We start from the raw sequence: 12,122 nt of genomic DNA on the forward strand, positions 1-12,122 counted from the left end.
ACAATTTATGGATGGAGTAATGTCAATTTGAATGCGTGATTGAAGTAGGTATCAATTCAGTTTGGCTTATGTATGAATCATAATATTAATTGTTAATTCTATTTTGAAATCAGACAGAAATATATGTTGGTGGTTTTTTAACTCACTTTTAAAAATATATGTAGGTTATTATCACAAATGCTTCCAAAAGGAAACAAATTGCCAACTAAGAGAGAGCAAGCAAGACATTACTTGACATCTCTGGGAGGCCTCAATTATGTCAAGATCCATGCATGTGTCAATGATTGTGTCTTATTTCATGGGATTCATGCGTTCGCATGAGAGTGTCCTGTTTGTGACGAATCAAGATACGAAGTGGAGATGAAGTCAATGGATGTGCCTCGTAAGGTTTTGCGACATTTTCTGATTGTTCCATGTATAAAACTTATGTTCAAGTGTAAGTCTATTGGAAAGCTCATGTCATGGCATGCTAGTCATCGTTCAAGTGATGGAAAATGGAGGATCCCTGCAGACACACCCGCATGGCAACATATAGATAATTTGTGGCCCATTTTCAAAGAAGAGCCAAGAAATTTGAGATTTGGTTTAGGTATGGATGGAATCAATCCATTTGGCATCAAAAGCATATCATACAGTGTATGGCCAGTGGTATTGGTGAACTATAATATTCCTCCATCCATGGCAATTAAAAAGGGACATGTGATGTTGTCCCTTCTGATTCCTGGAAAGCACAAGGTAAAAAACATGGACATTTACTTAGAGCCTTTGATTGAAGAGTTAGAAATATTATGGGAAGGTATTGAGGTGCAAGATACAAGTGCATCTGCATCCTTTAGAGATTTCACATTGAAGGCCATGTTGTTGTGGCGCATGCACGACTTTCCAGGATACGGAGAGTGTTCATGTACATGTATATAACTCTATATTTGAAATTCAAGAGTTGAATCAATTCCATTTTATTAATTCACTTGTTTTTTCAAGTTTAACCACGTCAGGATATCATGCATGTCCTATTTGCGGTCCCTCTCTAGTTTCCTCTAGGCCGGTACGTTTAAAGAAGGTTATCTATGACAATCATCATCGATTTCTTCCTATTGACCATCCTAAATATGTTCTCCCTACTAATGGAATGACTCCACAATCTCTAACCATTTGAGATTGGAAGGAGAGATGGATTAATGCCGACAGCCACCCTCCACTTGGCATGAGTCGGTAAGAAGTGCATTTCTCTCGATTGACTTTAAAGTATTTAGCATTATGAATTGTTTACATAATATATTGTTTGTTTGCTAGGTTCTCTATATTCTTTCGTCTTTCATACTGGATTGAACTCAAGATCAATCACCTGTTGGACCCCATGCACATATTCAAAAATGTTGTATCTACATTTATATGGGATCACTTGATAGGGGTGCGTGATTCAGTTAATGTAAGGGAGGATTTAGGTAAGATTGGTTGCATGAGACGAGCCTGGACACGCATTGGACCCAGAGGAAAGATTGAGCTAACCCATGCACCTTGGATGTTGTCAAAGAACGAGGAAAAAATAGTGAAGGAACAAATATATAGCTTTCGAACACCTACGGGATGTATGAGATGTCTCAAGGGAGCCTTCATAAAGAAAAAGAAAAGAGGTCACTACAAGATATAGACCTTATAGCGACGTTTAAAGCGACGAAAATACAAACAACAAAATTTGCCCCCGTCGTCGCAAAAAGCGTCGTTATTGACGACGCCATAGAATCGTCACTATATGCGTCGCAAATAGCGACGGTTACAGAGAATTTTCGACGCTTATAGCGACGCCAATAGCGACGCGTGTAGTAAATTTGCGACGCAAATAGCGACCGTAACAGAGAAAAAAAATTTTTGTGACAGGGCAGCTTGTGCTATATGAGAGCCATACAAAATAGTTTCTGCACTGCTGCATACAAAGCGTTTGCAAACAAAAAGAATGTATACTGAAATCATAAAACTGATACATTAAATAAATACATGATCGCATAAAATACGATTGGTACAATCATGAAACGATATCACTAATACATAGAAAATGTATACATAAATCGGGCGACTAAAAACTAAAGGTGTGTGAGCTCTAAGAATCCAAGGGAGAGCTACAAATCCTCGTCTTCTCAAAAAAACAAATAAGCAAAACAAAAGATAAACTTACAAAGTCCTCCAAATATGTCCTGTGGCCGCCACTCCCAAGATGATGCACTGATCCGACCTCAATTCGTGCCCTCGCCGCCTCCCGCTACTGACTCCAACGTCCTGACAAATTTGTAGCCTCCTCCCTCAGTCAGCGCCAGTCGTCTGCATCTAACCACTCGGGCTTTGGAGCCCCACTCTTGATTGCCTTGCGTGTGTCAGATCGTCTATGTGACATGTATGCACGCATGCAATCCATCATCCAGCCCGTAGAGAATCTATCCACTGCGGCTGGCACCGGGAACTCCTCGTGCAAGGATGCTACTATGTAGTCCTTGCTCCCCTCCGGTATGTTCCTCCAATGATCCAAGACGTTGTGCCGAAAAACTTGTTGGCAGAACTCCCTCATGCGAGCCATCACCCTCCTCCCCTCATCATTCATGATGATGGCTCCTGACCTGCTATCCACTAGGTATCCATAACCCCTAGGAGTCTGCCTAAGATGGGCCCTCTCCCATCTCCGTCCACGCTCCTGGGCATATCCAGGAGACCCTTGTACATCCGGTGTACCGACGGGGGTACCCTCTCCCGGAGTGCCACTCAAAGGGGTGCCACCAAAAGGAGTGCCACCAAAAGGCGTGCCATCTGTCGACAGCTGTGCAAAAGCCGGAGTAACTGGAGTGGACGTCCCCACAGGTGTGACAAATCCTAGAGGTGACGCAGCTCCAGCTGAACGACGAGACGGAGACACCACGTCCGTGTCTCCACAGCAGCACCCCCTGATCCTCCTGCAGTCGCAGTCTCTCCCTCTGGCCCAAGTCGAGAGCGTCGAGATCGTCTGCTCGAAGCTGAAGCATCTAATCGCGCTGAAGCCGATCTAGCAGAGCGCCCTGGCGAAGAACAAGACAGCTCCTGATCTGCCATCTCTCTGAATCTCGCGAGCTGATCTGGAGACATGCGTGCCATCATGTCCTGAAACTCCTCATTGCTCATCCCTCGACTCATCCTGAAAATGTCAATACCTGCACAGATAAAAAATGATGTTAGAATAATAAATTTAAACTATACAAAGCACATTAATATAAATCATTTTTGAAAAATCCCTCTTAAAATGCATATCTTATTTACCTTTATGGAAGATCTAAACAACGAATTGAGTAATATAATTCTCCAAGAATGAAGTATTCTATGGTCCCATGTTAATCTCCTGACACAACTCTGCATACACTGGAAGGTCGATAGACATGTCACCACAAAAGAACGAGTTTGCCTCGTTCTCAAAAAATTCTACAACTTCTGTATTTCCATCATTGTTAGCTGATGCGGGCTCCAAGCTTGCGGTGGCCTCCACCCCTTGTAATATCGATCCCTCTATTTGCATATTTTCTTCATCTATGCCTGGAACATCGCTTTGATCATATACTCTCGCACCTCGAGGAGTTGAAGGTATAACATACCACCATCGAGGTTGTCGGGGGTTTGGATAGAAGATTACCTGTTCACAAACACTTACAAAGCGAGTTCAAACCATTGTGACATAAACCATGTCGTATTACAATTAGCAAGCAAATGACTATTTGTACCTGTTCACAATGGGCCGGCAACACAAAGGTGTCACGCAAATCCATCCATTTTTTTTCAGAATCTATTTCGAGAAATCCAGATGGACCTCGTCGAACTATTGCTCTAGCTCCTCCAAGTACCACTTTGAACCACTGCACATCGAATAGTATCATGGAGAAGCTACGGTAATCCACCATAATAATACTTTGCAAGTTCCCAAAATACTCCATCTCATCCACAACCATGTTCGGATCCGTTGCTCGTCGCCGGCTCTCTTGCTCAAACCTTGCCATGACACCACAGTCCATTGTGGAGCGTATTTTGTCAATACGCTCCACCCGAAAATGCCGTCTACACGACCACGCTGCACTATATATTTTGTACTACACATTGAAACACTCAAATTAGATGTAGCAAGCAAATTTAGATACGACACATTCTAAACCCCTCATTACCTTTGGACTACATCCCCTCGAGAACTCCCACTCCTCCATTGAGACCTCTGTCCCTTCACTAGATGCTGCGGTCAAGGCTCCATGCAACCATCGTGTTGACATAAACCATGGCATCTCCTCCATGCCTTCGGGATATTGAATCGGTCGGTGACGCGTACTGCGTTGGAATTCAGCTCGCGCTTCCTCTCGATCTTGCCTTGCAATCTGGTACTTGGCGAGCCACGTCTCTATGGAGGCATGGTGCAACATACAAAAGCGATTCACCTTCTCTTCCATTGAGGCATCCATTCTTTTTTCTACCCCATTTCCAACCACCACATCTCCAGTCAGTCTATCATCGTCCTTCAGCGTCCATAGCATTTCATTGTCTGGTTCCACCGTTGGTAGCCATTGTGAGATACCGCGATCGTGATCGGCAGGACAAACTGCCACAAATGAGAAAGCATTAAGACTAATGGTCAGTTTTCAAATTTCAAAATTTCCACGCTAATTAAAATCCATTCTGTTCACAAACCTGACATATCTTATGCCAATCATGGGATTTTAGCCCAGACATTTGGTCATCTTTAGAAAATGCGGACCTGAGAGAATGCATCATACCCGTCGGAGTGCGGATAGACTTGATTACTTGCTTCACAATGCGCTCTTTTTTGGTAGACAAAACCCAGGGAGCGCGAGGAAGCTGCACTCTCCCTTCAGCACTCGACTGTGGCCAAAGCGCCTCCATCTTACCTACCTCCTTTAAATCCATTCGTGACCCTATAGTGTCTCTCTTTCCTATGATGTGGTCCCATAGCAAGCTGCCCACATTCTTGAAAATATGCATGGGAGACCTGTAAGTGGGTCCAATATGGCAACTCGTAGAAAACTGAGAACCGTCGCATTCCATTTGGATGTGATTCCGAGTTTACCATTTTCAGCTCGTACCAGCTTGCAGCGTTCATACGTACTGAAGGTCGTCCAAGAAAACCTTCCCTGAGTTCATGATCCTCCGGCAAGAAAGCCGCGTGTCCTTGATATACCATCTTCTTCATGGTTCGTGACCTTCGGGAGTCTAACTGTGGCCCACACAATGGACATGCATGATAACTTGAGGTAACCAGACCTGCAAGACGATCCATGACCTAGTGAATACTTGATTGAATGAAATAAAATATAGATATTACCAGCGAGAACAAAGGTCTGCTCACCTGAGCACTCTCCCAATCCCGTATCTTATTAACCCAACTTGGTCAACCCTAAAGTTCCTAAGATATGCTAGTTTCCGGTTTACAACTTTCCTTATTTAGGAGGATATGCAAAAATATGTCCTTTTGCAAGATAACTTGCGTAGGGATCTACCATCCTTGTTGAGGGTTTTTACCCTTACTCCTTGTGAATCAATCACAAGACTAAATGATTTCGTACTTGCTGTGCAAGTCCTGCGATGGAGTAATCCGTTTTAGATCCTTTAAGTTGACGTGTGTCGGGCCTAGGGTTTCTTTTTTAAGAACCTTAGGGGCAAACCCTAGTTCTTTATCTTTACGAATTTATTGACCCTACAATAATGAAAGTAGTCAAGTGCTTAGGGTATGAATATTTCTATGTTTAGATTGGTTTAGTTAACTTTTGGAAGGTAATATTAATCGTCTTGTCACGGTTTTGCTATCCTTGTGACAATTTACTTTTCAGTCAATAAATTTCAATTTAAACTTCCTTTTTCCTTGCAGATGAACTCGTGCCAAATAACAAATATTTCCCTTGCTACGATGTGCAATTAGCAATGATAACTTCCTAGTAATTTGAGCAACGAAAGAAACCTTTCATGAATTTAATCATTTACAATGATTCGTTGTGAAAGGAATAAGACTAATGGTGCAAGATATAATTTCTATACCTTCAGGATTTAACTAAAATATACTACTATAGTAAATGGATAATCTTGCTCGTAATTTATAATGCTTGATGCAATTTGAAGGAAACTAAGTTCTATACATTATCATTCATAAGCTAAACTCCTTCATTACAAATAACTCGAACAAATATATCCTATCCTTAACAATTTCTCTTTGCATGATCGACTTAAAACCGAATTAAAGCCAAGAAGAAAAACTTGGTTTTGGGGTGAGATATCCACATGGATACTGGGAGATGACCCTCCCGCAGCTACACCTTGGACTTTCTTAGGCGGCATTGTAGTTCGAATGTGAGATAGCCTTTTTCTCTTTCTTTTGGAATTCCACTGTCTCTTTGGAAAAAAAGTTTATGGGTGAGTGTGGTTTTGCAGCCACAGGAACCCTTAGAGGACTTTGACTTGGGGTAAAGGAATAGAAGGCACTTATTCTCCTTCCTTGCCCTTCCTCTATTCCTTCTCTTTTCTAACTCTTTTACTCCTTTCTTACTCTTCTTTATCTTTTGCTCACCCTCTACTTCTTTCACAGTACTCCCTTTTTTCCTTCACTCTTCCCTACTTCCCTTCCTTATATTTTACTTCACTTCCTTATCCTCTACTTTCCTTCCCTATCTTTTATCTTTTTCCCACTCTTCCTCCTTCACCCCTTCTTTTCACTCCCTTTACTTTCCCTCCCTATCTTTTATCTCACGGGCTATCTTTTTCCTTACGGGATATCATCCGAGGCCATGATGATGATTTGGATTTTGATAATAATGGGGATATGGGGGATTAAGAAAAAGCTTAGGGGTTTGTGGAAATAAAAGAGTTATGAGGGGGTGAAAAGGGTTAAAAAGGGTTATAAGGGGGTGAAAAGGGACTTAGGGGAATAAAACACGGGGGGAAGGGGGGGGGGGGGGGTTGGTTCCCAAAGCCAAGGAAGGGCTTAAGGGGGAAAGGGGGCTTATCTAGCCCTTTAGAAGCTTCCCCCCCAGGAAGCTTCTAAAGCTTCTGCCACGTGGGAGGGGGAAGCTCAAATGGTGATTTGGCGGCGTAAAGACTGGGATGAGAGCTGGGGGGCGCAGATTGGGATGCCAAAGGCTGATTGGCGTTGCGTCACTCTTCCCTCCTCCTTCCACACAAGCTACCGTTGGCGCAACGACTTAGCTCTTCCCTCTCTCACCCTCTCACTTTTGGCACAGCGTCATGGCAGCATCATTCCGTCTTCATTCCCATCTCTGGCCCGTCCCCCTTTTCAGCATGCGGCCCCTCAATTATATAGGGGAGGGGATAAGATCCTCCCCCCCCTTGCGTGTCGATGGGCATGTATCATTGCCCTGGCAAGCTCCAGCAAGGAGCTTGCCTACCTTTCTAATCCCCTCTTCCTCCAGCTCGACGGTCAGCTGGAGAAGAGGGGATTTTTTTTTAAATTTTAATTTCTTTGCTTTTATCAAAGAATTATTCCAAATCTCCTAATGGCCAGTTCACGTGAGCCTAAAGTCATCGGCATTTTACAATCAAGTGATCTCCCCGATCACTCATTAGCTCGATTGAACAACCATTTTAGAAATCTCGTTAAAAGGACAAGATACTATTGAATTAGTACAATTATCTTTTAATACCCATGCTTCCACTAACTTTGTACAATAATCCACAGTCATCAAAATATATCTATTCTTGGTGCAAGCTACCATGTCGATAGTGACAAAATCCAAATCCCACTTTTAAATAGGTCCAACAAAAGAGTCAAGTGGAGCAATAGCCTATCCTACACGAGCTGCTCACAAGAGTCACACTTGTGGACCCACTTCCAAATATCTTTATACATAATAGGCCACCTCAATTTGGCTTGCTAGATCTTCTACACTCTTATTTCCATTGAAAAATGACCATCAAAGATAGCTTGATGATCCACATCCATAGCAACTTCTTGTTTCATCAATAGCATTACCCTTTTTAGAACATTGGACTCAAAGTGCATTTAAAGCTCCTACTTTGGAGTGATAGGTGCTTGCATTGATCCATCAAAAGGTGATTTGGGACTTTTCCCACGTGGTTAAAAAAGTAAGCATTTCTTCATAAAAAGTCCATGGATAATTACTAGGCCCCCTTTCTAGATCCTTGGCCACCAACACCATCACAAAGAACTAAGCATTCAAGATGTCATCATCCACTCCTACCAGTACTTCACTAGAATCTAGTTGAGAATTAAGGTATATTTTGTTGAGATGTTGAGCTCTACATGAGTTTGCATCCATTATGTGCATGGGTGTTGTGGCAAGATATTGCTCAATAGCATGTTAGGTGACTAACATAAGGATACACCAGTGATTCTACAACTGGACTATAGCCACGTAGTCCACCCTTGGTTATGATACATTTATTGTGCCACCTCTTATTTCCTTAAGAAGTTTACACTTAGTGACTGCATATATATACATTCTTGTACTTTCATATTAGTCTTTTATCATATTGTAATCTTAGTTCTTTTGTGAGGAAGAAGAAAAAGAAAGAAGAAGAAGAAGAAGATTTCAGCCCTATCTCTTTGTTTACTCAAGCCTCCATTGCTTGTGTATATATGTGTCCTTGGTCTCTTCACCTTTCTTTCCTCTTGGCAGCAGTTGTCATGTTATCAGGGCCATCCCACAACTACGTGGAGCTTGATTGAAGGCTAAGGTGAAGGTGTTGGAGCATAAAAGTAAGCAAGAAAGAAATGGGTAAGAAGCTCTTCCACCTTGCTTGATTTACCTTATATTATAGCCGCAGGAGGCCCCTGAGGCTGGCAAGGCTAGAGTCTCCGATTATAGTGAAACTTGATAAGTAGAAAGAACATTGTAGTATTACTTTAGAGAATTCCTGATGTGATTTTTGGTATCTAAAGTCATTTCAACCTCTGATCTAGATCTACAAGTGGTTCAAGAGTAGGTTTTGGGTACATTGCACTCTTTGCTATGTTAGTCATTTACATGTGCATACCTTATAGATCTTCAATATGCCAAGTTTCAGGTATTTGCTAGATTGTAGACATTGAAGGCATCTTCATATAGATTGCAAATTGCAGTTACTATTGTGCACTTGGTAAAAAGGGTTGCATGTTTAGTTGTGATAAACCTTTTATCAGCTTGCTAAATGAAGATTCTAGTTTTTTTACAAGTTGTTTGTTTTTTCAAAATATTTTTCAACTTTAATCAAATTTCTAGTGAGAAACTTGATAAAACTAAATTTCTTGAAGGGAAAAGGTGTTTGGAATTACATAGAATGAGACATGGCAAGAGCACCTGAAGTTCCTGCATGAAATACTACTACAAAATAGCTAAAGGCTCAGAAATATTGGAAGTAGACGTAGAGTAAAGGCATATCAATGTTACAAATAGCATATAGCATGATGGGCTATTTGTATGAATCTAAATCCCTCGCTATTATATGGAAGAGTCTAGCAAGGCTATTTGAAGTAAATACAAGGGCCAAAAAGTTGTAGCTCAAGTCGACACTACATTAGGGGATTTGGAAATTTCCATGCACTTTGGGAATCCCCAATACCTTTATTATTTGACACATGGTCAAATCTTGTTGTCTCACTTAAAGGTGGAGTCTATCCTAAATGCCACGCAAGCTACCTTCCCAAATCCCACTTTCAAATATGGATCAAAATTTATCCACTTGGTCAAATATTTATCAGTTATTTGAAATTGACTACGTGGTCAAATTTTTATCAATTATCTTCTTTTTCAACACTTGACTAAGGGAAATGCTGCAGAGCCTTGTCCTGAAATAGACAAGTCCATCATCCATAGTTAATTTTTGGTATTTGACTATGAGCTTAGGATCAATGTCCTTAACTAGGATTTCTTTAAGCATTAGTTTATATTTATGATCCTTGTCTGCCTCTTCTTTGTCTAGCTCAATGACTAGATTGCTAGGATCGATATCTTGGTAGCTAAAATCTCTCCTTTAGATGGCTTTTCCATGATAAATGCATTCAAAAAATCTTTACGACTTAATGCATCAACAATCACATTTTGTTTCTCAAGTCTAAACTTGATTTTAAAATCAAATTCTTGCAAAACTTCAATCCACTAATGCTGCCTCATGTTGAGGTCTGGTTTAGTAAAGATTCATTTGAGACTTTTGTGGTCTCAGTGACTAAAGTAAACTTACTTCCAAGCAGATAGTGTCACCACAATTTGAGAGCATGGATCATAGCTAACAACTCGAGCTCATGGGTAGTGTAAATCCTCTCATGGATTTTCAACTTCCTTGAGGAATAGGCTATCTAATGACCTTGTTGCATAAGCACATAACCTAGTGCAAGAGAACTTGTATCTATTACGACCTCAAACTCTTGACTTAGGTCAAGTAGCTTTAAAATGGGTGTTTTTACCAAACTTTTCTTGAGTTGCTCAAAACTAGATTGCTCAATGGGCGACCACACAATATCAATTTACTTTTTTAGCAAATTAGTGAGAGGTGCAACTATCATGGCATATTTTTTATGAAAACTCTATACCATCCAATCATGCCTAAAAAACTTCTCACTTTCTTAGTTGTCATTGGAGGTTGCCACTCTTAAACATCTCTAACTTTGGCTGGGTCTACAGAGATTCATTAAACATATACTATGAATCTAAGACATTCCATCTATCTTTTGAAAAATGATACTTCTTTTTCTTTGCATAGAGCTTATGTGTCCTTATTGTGTCCAGCACAATGCACAATTACAACTCGTGGTCTTCATCTTTCTTGGAGTATGTTAGGATGTCATCAAAGAAGACTAGAACAAACTCATCAAGATAAGGTCACGTGCTTGCCTAACAATTCCTTGGTAGCACATTTTAGTGGTCCATTGGGAAACTATCCTAGACGGCTTCGCTTGGCACTCTGCAAGAATGCACGAGGTCTATCGTCTAGGTTTCCTAGAGCCCATTCTGTAACGGAAGGTATCGGCCATCCTCATGAGGATCAACCTACAAGCTTGGGGTTCTAATTTGACAACTAAGGTCTCGATACATCAGCTAACTCCATCAAAGGTGTCCCACAAGGGCCTCTCATCTGATTGGAGTGATCGTAGTTACCCTTTGTTCATGGAGTGCAATGCTTTTTGCCAGTAAGTGGTTAGGATTAATGGAATCTTAACAGAGTTCTAACACAACCACTGCACCTTTCCCCTAAGATAATTATTGATCAAGGTTTTGAACCTAGGTAAGTCAACACTCGGCTCTACCTAAATTTTCCTAATTAACGTTTGGTTCAATCTCTTGAGAGAAGCTTCCAGATTACAAAGACCACCCATCCGTAGGATGGATCCGTCAGGGATCTCGCCCATTTGCTTTCCAAAAATGGTTTTTCCTTAGTTTTCTATTTGCCTATCACATTAAGTTATGGCATATAAAAGAAGCTTCATTAATTATCCCATTATCACAGGTATCTTCGCGTAATTTTAGGGCACAACACAAAGACAGAGAAAATAGTCTTTTGGTTAAACATATTTCGCAAAGTTATTTACAATGATTTTTCCCTTCTGCTTATGTAGAAGATAAATCTCCATTCACTGAAAAATCCCTTTTGTATGCGCAAAAGAAAAGAAACCCTCCAAGATTTTTCTCATTTCACTAGTATCGAGGGCTCCAAGATGCCATCCTGATCGGTGTGAGGATCAAACAGTTCTTAGGAGTGATCGAGAGATTTACGGCCAGAGCCCCGTGGCACACCCGCCTCCTAGGCAGCCTCATCGAGCGACCTCTTGCCATCAGGGACGGTCCAAAGCTCCTCACGGCGGTACAAAACAATCACCCTTGGAGTAAGGTTGCGCGTCTAGCCGTGGGGGAGGCATAGCGTGATCTTTCCTCTTATTATCTTGATTATATATTTACAATTAGATATAATTGGTACAAGCATAATCAATCTTTTATGTGCAACCATCAATGTATGCACAAATAAAAAAGAAACAACAACAAGTTTTTTTAGCATAAGAAGCAGCCCCACCCAAATCTAGGGTTTGTCTTTTAAGGTCCCACCTTATCCTTAGGGTTTCACTTCCTACTTGCAACTCTTTTTTCGGGATCCGCAAGTTATTTCACAAATCT

The sequence above is a fragment of the Lygodium microphyllum genome, chromosome 8, assembly GCF_053477565.2.
Source record: "Lygodium microphyllum isolate KBCC chromosome 8, Lygodium_microphyllum_v1.1.10, whole genome shotgun sequence".
NCBI classification, from domain to species: Eukaryota; Viridiplantae; Streptophyta; class Polypodiopsida; order Schizaeales; family Lygodiaceae; genus Lygodium; species Lygodium microphyllum.